Source organism: Aedes albopictus, chromosome 3, assembly GCF_035046485.1.
Source record: "Aedes albopictus strain Foshan chromosome 3, AalbF5, whole genome shotgun sequence".
NCBI classification, from domain to species: Eukaryota; Metazoa; Arthropoda; class Insecta; order Diptera; family Culicidae; genus Aedes; species Aedes albopictus.
This window is the reverse complement of record NC_085138.1, coordinates 255,680,390-255,691,072: the sequence shown is the minus strand read 5'-3', so window position 1 is coordinate 255,691,072 and position 10,683 is coordinate 255,680,390. Positions and strand designations below refer to the sequence as shown.

Below are 10,683 nucleotides of genomic sequence, written 5' to 3'. Positions count from 1 at the left end.
TACATTTACCATGCCTCTTTTTGTTTATGTTTTGTGGTTGTTTTTAGGCATATAATTTAGTGCTTTTTACCATGCCGAATGAATAACGACATAGTAAGAGCAACCATCGAAATGCTGTTTTTCACTATCCATATGGTTAAATGCTGGTAGCGGTAGTTTTGGTTTGTTTTCTCAAACGAAAAAAAAAAACAATAAAATTTAATGTCATATTTTATTAATATACTTAAATATACATAAATAAATAATATATTTCAAATTAAGCGGGAATTTAAAATTGCATAAATAATTTGCTCGAACACAGAATGGTACGGCCACAGACAAACAGACGTAACACTTTGAACATTTTTCGATTCAAATCATAGTCACGGAAACATATTCGCCCAATACTAAAATTACTGAGTTTGGCCGACCATGAACTAGATGGCGGTAGTGAGCAAACGTCAAACTCGAACAAAAACGATGCGAGCGCCACGGATAGACAGTTGGCCAACTATCAAATTTTTAAATAGCCCGTTAGGGTTCATTCACAAATATCATAACGCCAAAATTGACCTGTTTTGACACCCACCCACCCCTCCGTAACATTTTTCGTATGGGAAGAAAAAATATTTGTTGAACGATACCCACCAACCCCGTCCAGTGTTATGACATTTGTGAACAAGCCCTTATATCGGTGTATGATGGGAATTACGTCTGTTTGTCTTTGGTACGGCATAGTTTTTTTTTTTCGCTGGCAAACAACTTGAGGAACACCACGCAGAATGAGCAAGTCGGAGGCCCAGTGCTGGTTCTGAAGAACCGGATGTCCAGGCGGATTTCGCAAACGGCCGTCGTGTGTGAAGTGATAGTGTAATCGCCTTCACTGAACTAGTGACCACCGCTCTTTCCCACCTCAGTTTTGTGGCTAATCAATTCCAGTTTCGTTAATGGACAATAGGAAATTCCACTTTTTGATCTATTCACCGTAGACCTCCAGTGCAATATCGTCGACAAAGCCATGTTCACCGGGAGCTTAAACATCAACAACTCGTCGTACATGATATTCCATAACACCGGACCCAGGAAGGAACTGCGCGGGACTCCTGAGGTTATGTGGAAGCACTTCCGACCCACCTCTGTGTCGTAGACCAGTACTCGATTCTGAAAGTAATTACCAAGAATCGTGTACAGGTACCCAATTATCCCCAGTTGCAGGGGAGCATCGACAATAGCCGCTCAACCTGGCACTTTAAACGCGTTCCTTATATCCACGGTATAGGGCCCATATAGCCGAGGCGGTAAACGCACGGGTAATCAGCATGACCATGCTGAGGGTGACGGGTTCGATTCCCGGTCGGTCCAGGATCTTTTCGTAAAGGAAATTTCCTTGACTTCCTTGGGCATAGAGTATCTTCGTGCCTGCCACATCGATATACACATGCAAAATGGTCATTGGCAGAGGAATCTCTCAGTTAATAACTGTGGAAGTGCTCATAGAACACTAAGCTGAGAAGCAGGCTTTGTCCCGGTGAGCACGTTACGCCAAGAAGAGAGAGAGATATGCACGGTCATTACGGCACAGTAACGAATCCTTCTCTTTTTACGTTGGAGCAATATCTCGGCGGTCTTCCTGACCTGCAAAATAGCGTCTACGGCTGACCTCCCTTTCCAGAAACCGATTTGGTTGCTCGAGAGACTATTTCCACCCTCGAAGGGCCTCAACCGTTTGTTCAGAATGATTTTCTCTAACACCTTCGCTGCCGTGTCTCCGGGTGGTTTCCCCGCCTTTGGCAATATAACCTGGCTCTGCCCCATCCAAAACTCTGAGAAACCTCCAGGCATTTTTGCATAGCAGACCTGAATATCTCGGGAGCCTCTGAAATAGCTACTTTTAGGCCCAGGTTCTGAACTTCGTCTGGACCTGACCCTACGCTAAGGGACTTAGCGATATCCCCGCAAGTTCCTTATCGGTGACCCTCTCCTCATCGCCAGCCCCAGTCCCCAGCTGTTTTACAAAAGGAGGCCAAGGACTAGGATCATGATGCGGAAAAAGCCCCCCGACGATCCCCTCCAACATCTCTGGCGACTGCTCTGTAGGAACCATTACACTGCATTACACCTCTTGTCTTGGCCATCACGATCCTGAAGGCATCACCCCATGGATTCGCACGCTGACAGAGACCTTCAAGGCAGGCCTTTTTGGTTGCCCTCATCTCAGTATATAGTGCGGCGAACACCACCCGCCGTTCGTTTCGCTCTCCCTCAGTTCGTGCTCGCTGCATCCTGCCTACAGGCTAAGCGCGGCGCAGGTCCGCAATCGCTTGAGTCCATCAGTCTCTCTCTCTTCTTGGCGTAACGTCCTCATTGGGACAAAGCCTGCTTCTCAGCTTAGTGTTCTATGAGCACTTCCACAGTTATTAACTGAGAGCTTCCTCTGCCAATGACCATTTTGCATGCGTATATCGTTTTTTTTTTTGGTTTTTATTAATGTGTATTTTAACTTATAGCTAATTCTACACTCGCGTATATCGTGTGGCAGGCACGAAGATACTCTATGCCCAAGGAAGTCAAGGAAATTTCCTTTACGAAAAGATCCTGGACCGACCGGGAATCGAACCCGTCACTCTCAGCATGGTCATGCTGAATACCCGTGCGTTTACCGCCTCGGCTATATGGGTCCATCAGTATGCCAGTTGTCTTCCATTTCTAGGATGAATTTTGCTGTACATGGTCGAATCGCATGCACGCGAGAGCACCGCTATCAGCTCGACCCAGATCATCCGAGTAGGTGTCGCTCTCGACGGAGCGCCTCCCTAAATACACTGTGGTGCATAATTGATCGGGCAAACGCCGATTCTCATACAAAATTGCCAGGTTTGAGATATTGTAACTATGGCTTGCTTTGATGGATAGAGCTCAATTTTTGACACGGAACTACACATATGCTGAATATTACGTATACGAAATGCCAAATATTTCCGTTCACAGGTCTAGACGTGACAAGGCGTTTAAAATATGCAAAAATGATGGGGCAGCGTCACGCGTGTAAATCAAAGGGGTACCGCTGTCCGACCACTTTTGCACATTTTAAACGCCTTGCCACGCCCAGACCCGTGAACGAAAACATTTGGTACTTCGTATGCGTAAAATCAAAGATATCCGATTAACAAGATGGCCGTGTGAGTGGGTTTTCCATACGAATCATAGGAAACATGTCTTTTTTGTGACTGTGCTGCCATGCATGGGAAAATATAGAACTATGAAGAGAAAAATCGCATAGCATACTGAGATTTTTCTTGGAAAAAAGCGAGTGACAGTTGAATTGTTTTGAATTGTTTGATGAGGAATATAGCTCCTGCCGTGTTGTGATGATTAGGTTTAAAAGGTAGGTTTTTCGTTAAAAGCCGGATAAAAGCCTGTAAAATATTGGACCAGACTCCGGCCGATGATCGAGATGAACCTCGTACGGCTGTTGACGAATTTCAAAGAGCGAAGCTGATGAATGGACTTCAAATGGTTTCAAGGGTTACAAGGCATCCCTCTTTGGAATATTTCCTACAAAACTAAACCAATTATAAGGTGAAATCATTTACGATTTGTTGCGTGATAAATAATAGGGAAGAGACGAACCAGTCAGGGTTGAAAGTCTCTAAAATAAAGACAAATCAATTAACACATAATAGGAATACTATAACCTGGTTTTTATTGATTAAGGTTTTCGAAAAACTATCTGTCTCCGCCTTGAAATACGTCCAGTATCAAACATTTTGGTCGTCAACCCTATGACGCAGATGTTCAATGGAACTACTGGAACACTTCTGTGTAGGCTCATGATATTAAATTATTTTTATTTTTTCATATAATAAACATACTATATATAGTGTCTACCTAATAATTGTGTGCATAGGATATCTACCTACATGGAATACTATTCATTACAGTACCTAAATGTCTAGGTATGATTCATTATGTCTACCTAAGGTAGTATAAATACGTGTGGTCATTGGACCACACTGGAGAGACTGCACAAGCCTTGGACTTGTCAACATCTTTAATATTCTTCTTTTGAAGGATATAAAACTATACACAAAATGTTTGTGAAAATATATTTTCTTTTGGCTTTAATTCATTATTATATTCAGAAACGTTCATTATTCACAAATTTGTACTCCTGAGCACTTAGTGCCTACATTGGTTGTACTTTCTGGACTTCCTGTAGTAAACTACGTGTGGTAATAAAAAGAGCACAATGCACTCTGGTGCCTCTCTAGTGGGATTGCTTCCACATTGTTTACTGGAAAGCTACAGATTGTCCGCCGCACTGTTTCCAGCCTGGAAATTCCAGGTCGATCCAGGCTTAGTACCTAAGAAGCATTTGGAAGCACGTCTCTCCGTCCTATTTCAAAGTCGTCGCTGGGTTTATTGTCATCATGGCCTGGCGGAAAGTCCAGCATAATGCCTAAAATGATTTTCAAACAACGATATTTGTATTAATATTATTAAATTTGTACAAATTATGGAAAGTTACAAACCTTTTTTCACCACAGAGAGTATAAATGGTTGACAACAAAAAAAAACAATGCCGTTTATTAGCAACTCTCGGTTAGCAACAGCCAAACGCAAGGCATACTTACCCTTATCCCACTATTTTGATTCTATATTCTTCCGCAAGCTTACTGATGGCGCTGCAATTGTGCTTCCAGTTTATCATTGAAGTTGAGGGGGTCTGGTAAAATTCAGCATATCAGTAGTTCCGTGTCAAAAACTGAACTCAATCCATCAAAGCAAACCGTGTTTGCCGTGGTTTAGTGTCCCAAGTAACCATTCTATTGAAGCTGTACGTATTGCATATTCAAAGCGCATATATTGGCGTGCATTGCCCTACATTAACCATTAAAGTTGAATTAAAGTGGCAAACGGCGCCACTATTGCTGACTTACGATTGTACTGGTATAATCGTAATTCTACAATAGTGGCGCCACCTCCCACTTTAATTCAGCTTTAATTGCTTATATGTAATGCGTGTCAATATATGTGCGTTATTTATGCAATACGTACAGTTTCAACAGTGTGTTAACTTGGGTGTAGTTTTCGTCAGTTTATTCAATTAAAATTCAGGAGAATGTTTGTGCTGTGTGTTTCCACCCTGTGTTTGCAGGTCATTCAAAAAGAACGGCCTTCGTGGCTGTGCGGTTAGCGGCGGCAATTGTCTAGGCGTATCGTAAGCCAGGGAGTGTGGGTTCGATTCCCGCTCCAGTCGGTGGAAACTTTTCGTCAAATGAAAACTGGGCCACTGGGTGTTCTGTGTTGTCCGTTGTCTAGTGTAAGTAATGTGTTCAGTCTGTGCAGCCTCTGGCTGAAGACGGTGTGAATTGTCTTTTTTTTTTTAATTGTAGCTACACCATCATCATGTAATATTATCCACCAGATAACTCGGCTTGTAATCATGGAAATAGTGGGAAATTGTAGCGAATGGGGCTATGTGATTCATGGTTGAATCATGAGCCTTAGATCGGGATTTTTCCTAAGGGCCGATTTTTTCACCTCGGCTTAACCGGTAAGCCAGGCTTACCCATATAGTTAAACCTGGCTTAACGCTTAATGGGTAGTTTGGTGTTTGAAAGGAATCGCTCAAGAAACTTCTTGACCGATTCCTGGCAGAAACTTTCCACGGTGACTGCCATTTGAACTGTCATTTCTTCGCAACTGCGTACTGTGATCGAAGAAAAACGGTTTCTTGGGCGAGTCAGGCAAGGAATTCCCCATGTATCAAGATAGGCCGAAAAATTCCTTCTGAACTGCAAACAGCGCTTTAGCCAGGGTGAAGAAATCGCCCCTAAGCGATCGACACGAATGAAGAGTAGACTAATGTATATTAAAACCGGATGTGTACACTGTGTGTGTGCAGCATTCCAAGTCCACAGAACCCCGAGGTTTTTCCATTAAACCCCGGTTGTCTCAAATCCGAGGTCCAAGGTGAACCCTCGACACCAAGGCGAACCCCAACCCCAATACCGATAAACTTCCACCGTTGACGAGATTCCGGTGAAGACTTGGGCAGGTGATGTACCGGCCTTCCGCTGAATCCGGCCAAAGAACCTATCAGAGGATAGTTCTCCAAATACCGAAAAATACCCGGTTTGTTAGGTGGCAAAGGACGTATTTGAGCAGAGTATCGAAAAGGAACTGGAGCGTGGAACGAAAGAAGATAACAGCAAGAGTGAAGGAGTCCGACGAAGGAAGAAGGTGGATTAAGAAGATGGGTGAAGTAGAGTGTATGTAGATAACTAGGGAAAGTTGAGGGAAAATGGAGTAAGGTTAAATAAACAAGAGAGTGAAAGCGAGAGAGCTTGAATAAGCGTGTCGACCCTAGACGTGTAAGGTCAAATACAGAGTCAGCCCGTCCGCTCAAGTCAAGCGGAGCTGCCGGATTAACCTGCACCAGTTACAGAGTGTAGACATCATCTACCTTCGAGTTCGAACTACGTGTTAGGCAGAACTTTAAACGGTAACTTCGATAATCGACTCCGTTCCGACATTAGCCAGATCGACATTTAGCGTAGCAAGTACTTCTAGCAGGATTTGACCTCGTTAGTTTGTAACCTGAATGTTTTCTCATTTTCCATATTTATTTATTTTGTGTGTATTCAAAGCACTTCTTAGGGAACGTCCATAAATTACGTCATGCATGTCACACTTTTGTATGAGGCCTCTAATATTTTTGTATGGGTCGTCACACTTTGCCGAACCCTCCCTCCCTCTCAAAGCGTGACGTAATTTATGGACGTTCCCTTAGCGACGATAAGCCACCTTGTGTATAAACCGTTAACTTCGAAATACTTCAGTACGAGAAGCTTTAATCACAGAGAACAGACGTCCAAGTCGAGGGGGGCGACACATCCAGATCTGGATGCATCCTAATCTAAAAATCTCGTAAAAAGCACAACTATCTTCAAAAATCTTTTTTCCGTGTACGACACATCTCAATCCATCTCCAAAATCTTATGCATCTTTTTGTGTCAGATGGACAAGATGGCTTGAAAATTTGAAAAATCTGTTTTGCCATCTGGCAATCTGATGCGCATCTTGCGGCAGCGAAAATGCATCTTGGGATGTGTCGCCCCCCTTGGTCCAAGTCCAATCTGAATTTTATCGGCAACACAAATGGCGAAAGCGTGGCGCTGCAATCGGTTAGTTTCAAATATGAATGTAATTCACCACTTGAAATGTTTCAATTCGACTCCAGTGATCACCACTGACTGTGGCAATATGGTGTTTGGCAGCGCTCGTGGTTTGCATCCCTACTCAAGTAAGCATTCAAATCCTCACACAAACGCGGAGCGGTTAGAACACTTGACCATCACGCCGAGGACCTGGGATCGAATCCCACTCCCGACAAACTCGCAAAAAGTGAGTTCTTCCTTCAGAAGGGAAGTAAAGCGTGGGTCCCGAGATGAACTAGCCTAGGGCTGAAAATCTCGTTAATACAAATAAAAATCCTTACACAATTTTCTGAATTAAATTACTGCTAGCCTGGATGTCTGTTCTATGTGCTTTGATTTCGACAATGATTTTTCCCAAATGAAAAATCAATGTCAATTTGTATCGCGTTTCGAGTAATGTAAATAGAACAGCCTACATTAGGGCGAATGGACCAAATAAATTAAAAAATGGTAAGTGATGGAAATTTTCATATAGGAAAATTCCTAGTGCGTAGAATAAATGACCAATGAAAATTTCATCTTCACGACTGACTTTAAAAGAAAACAAAAGCACAATAGAAAGGTAGTTATCGCGAGTTAACCCTCGAGCGATCGCGCTGTTGTATTTTGTACATCACGTTGAAAAAATCTCGCTTTTTGTACTCAGCATTAGCGTGGTGCTGACGCAGGTAGTCAACCGCGGGAGTTACGAAAGGTTAATAAATAGCTCGATCCAACTCGTGCGCGAATTTGGGTGAGCTACGCACCCGAAGAAAGCAGTGAATCACAGATGATACCTGGAGGAAGATAGAGGAGCGAAGAAACGCCAAAGCCGCGATAGAGCGAGCGAAAACACGAGGAGCCAAAGCCGTAGCCCGTCAGCGCTATTCGGCTCTCGAGAAGGAATTGAAATGCTCATGTAGACGGGACAAAAGAGCGTGGGCGGACTCCCTAGCCGACGAAGGCGAGAAAGCCGTGAACATCAGCGACATCCGTCTTCTCTACAATGTTTCACGTCGCCTTAGTGGAACTAAGATGAATGCTACGATGTTCGTGAAAGACATGCCTGGACAGTTACTGACCGACCCGGCTGAGCAGTTGAAATGCTGGTTCGAGCACTTTGGAAACCTTTTTCAAGTGTCGGCCACTCCATCAACACCTAAGCATGATCCGCCAAGGGTTCGACGCATTACCCGTGTCAACACCGAAGCGCAATCAGTACAGGAGATAGAAACAGCTATCCGTAGCATGGAATCGAATAGCGCCCCAGGGGTCAGCTGACCCCATAGTATCCGCACAACTACTGCATCAATTATTCTGCAACATGTGAGAAACCGCGACATTTCCGGCCGAATGGATGCAAGGCGTCTTAGTAAAAGTACCCAAAAAGGGTGACCTGTCAGTATGTGATAATGGGCGGGGCATCATGTTACTGTGTATCGTTCTCAAAGGCCTCTGTAAAGTGATCCTTAACCGGATACAGGAGAAGATTGACGCAACTCTCCGACGTCAGCAAGCAGGATTCTGTGCCGGGCGATCCAGTGTGGACCATATTGTCACGCTCCGTATCATCCTGCAGCAAATCAATGAATTCCAAGAGTCTCTCTTCTTGGTGTTCATTGATTACAAAAAAGCTTTCGACCGTCTCAGTCGCGGAAACATGTGGGAAGCCCTCAGGCGCAAGGGTCTCCCTGAAAAAATCATCGGCCTCATTGAAGCACAGTACAGGGCATTTTCGTGCAGAGTTCTGCACAACGGTGTTCTGTCCGATTCCATCCGGGACGTTGCTGGAGTGAGGCAAGGATGTATACTATCACCGCAACTGTTCCTCATCGTAATGGATGAGATCCTGGTTGGTGCGATTGACCGTGAGCCAAATCGTGGATTGTTGTGGCAACCCATTATTACCATGGAGCACTTAAATGACTTCGAATTGGCTGATGACGTTGCTCTCCTAGCTCAACGGCGCTCTGATATGCAGAGCAAGCTCGATGATCTTGCCAATCGCTCCTCAGCGGCAAGTCTTACCATCAACGTGGTAACCAAGATCGACATAGGTGCACGGATCAAAAAGGCGAGGGCTGCCATTGCTAGTTAAAAAAAAGTATGGAAAAACAACCAGATCAGTCGACGCACCAAAATCCGATTTTTTACCTTCGTGAAATCTATTATACGCCAGTGAATCTTGGTGTATATCAGCGGAGAATACGCAACGGCTGCAGGTCTTCATCAATAGATGCCTGCGGTATATAATTCGTGCATGGTGGCCTCACAATTGGATCTCCAACGTGAAGCTCCATCGTCGATGTTATCAAAAGCCGATAGCGACAGAAATTCGGAAGCGAAAGTGGAGGTGGGTCAACCACACTCTACGCAGGGGCGGAAACGAAATCTGCAAACAAGCGTTAGACTGGAACCCAGCAGGACATCGCAGCAGAGGCAGACCCAGAAGCTCATGGCGGCGCAGCCTTAACCCTAAAAGGGATACTTGGGGTCCATTGGACCCCAGGCGCCTTTCAGAGCTCGTCTTTGACGGAACACTCTCAGCGAGGTGACGAAACTGAGGCCATGAAGGTATCCCTTTTAGGGTTACCCAACTAACAATCACTCATTTAACAAACACCATTATGACTAGGGACAATGGAAATTCGCGATTTCGCGGAAGCCGCGAAATCCGCGAAATTGGGCTTTGGCCGCGAAATTTAAGATATCCCGCGAAATGTCGCGATATTTGACAAAACTGTGAAATTACCTCACATATTTCCAATAATTTCAAATTGCTAGTCGCAGATTGACAGAAAATTTTCGACAGTTTGGGATTATTTACGATTCCATATCTATATGATAAAAGTTCATTGCATGCTTTTTAACTGATTTTACTTACTTTTCCGCTGAATTTATTTTTGCGTCTCACAAAACCATAATAATTATTTATTTGACATGCAAAATTGAAGTTTTCTTCAACATAATGGTCAAAAACATGGGACCGCAACATTGCCGCGAAATTCACAATAGTATTCCGCGAAATTTAAGAAATTTTGCCGCGAATTTCCATTGTCCCTAATTATGACGAATCAATTCAACATAATGTTGAATAACATTTGAATTATTTTCACGTACAACCTATGTTCGGGTTTTGTTCATACAAATTTGGAGAAGTTATAAAGCATCATGTTGTGCACCTCAACCTTAACCAACTTAATTTTTTGATCTTCAAAACGTTTTACAAATATACAGGAAAGTTGTTATTCAGCTTTGGCAAAAATGACTGAAAATGAATAAAATGCAAAAATTTTGAACTCTCAAGAGAGTAATTATTATTATTATTATGAGAACACCTATTATGAAATAAGAATTACATATAAAATTACCTAAATCCGGATTAGAACTCGAGACCTGTCGATTGCCAGCCGCATGCCTTCCTATCTGCGCCATCCTAGAGATGGTGAGATGCAGCACCCAAAGCAAAACATAATCTTCCCATGACTCAATAATGATCACT

The 10,683-nt window shown here is 43.5% G+C and overlaps 1 long non-coding RNA gene across 1 annotated transcript; it reads right to left on the bottom strand.

The window, feature by feature from the left end:
* Positions 1 to 4,067: 4,067 nt before the first annotated feature.
* On the bottom strand, positions 4,068 to 4,778 carry LOC134290075 (uncharacterized). Its single transcript, XR_009998841.1, has 2 exons — positions 4,512 to 4,778; positions 4,068 to 4,438 (listed from the first exon to the last, which is right to left on the bottom strand). It is a non-coding gene; the product is annotated as an uncharacterized LOC134290075 (long non-coding RNA).
* Positions 4,779 to 10,683: the final 5,905 nt, after the last annotated feature.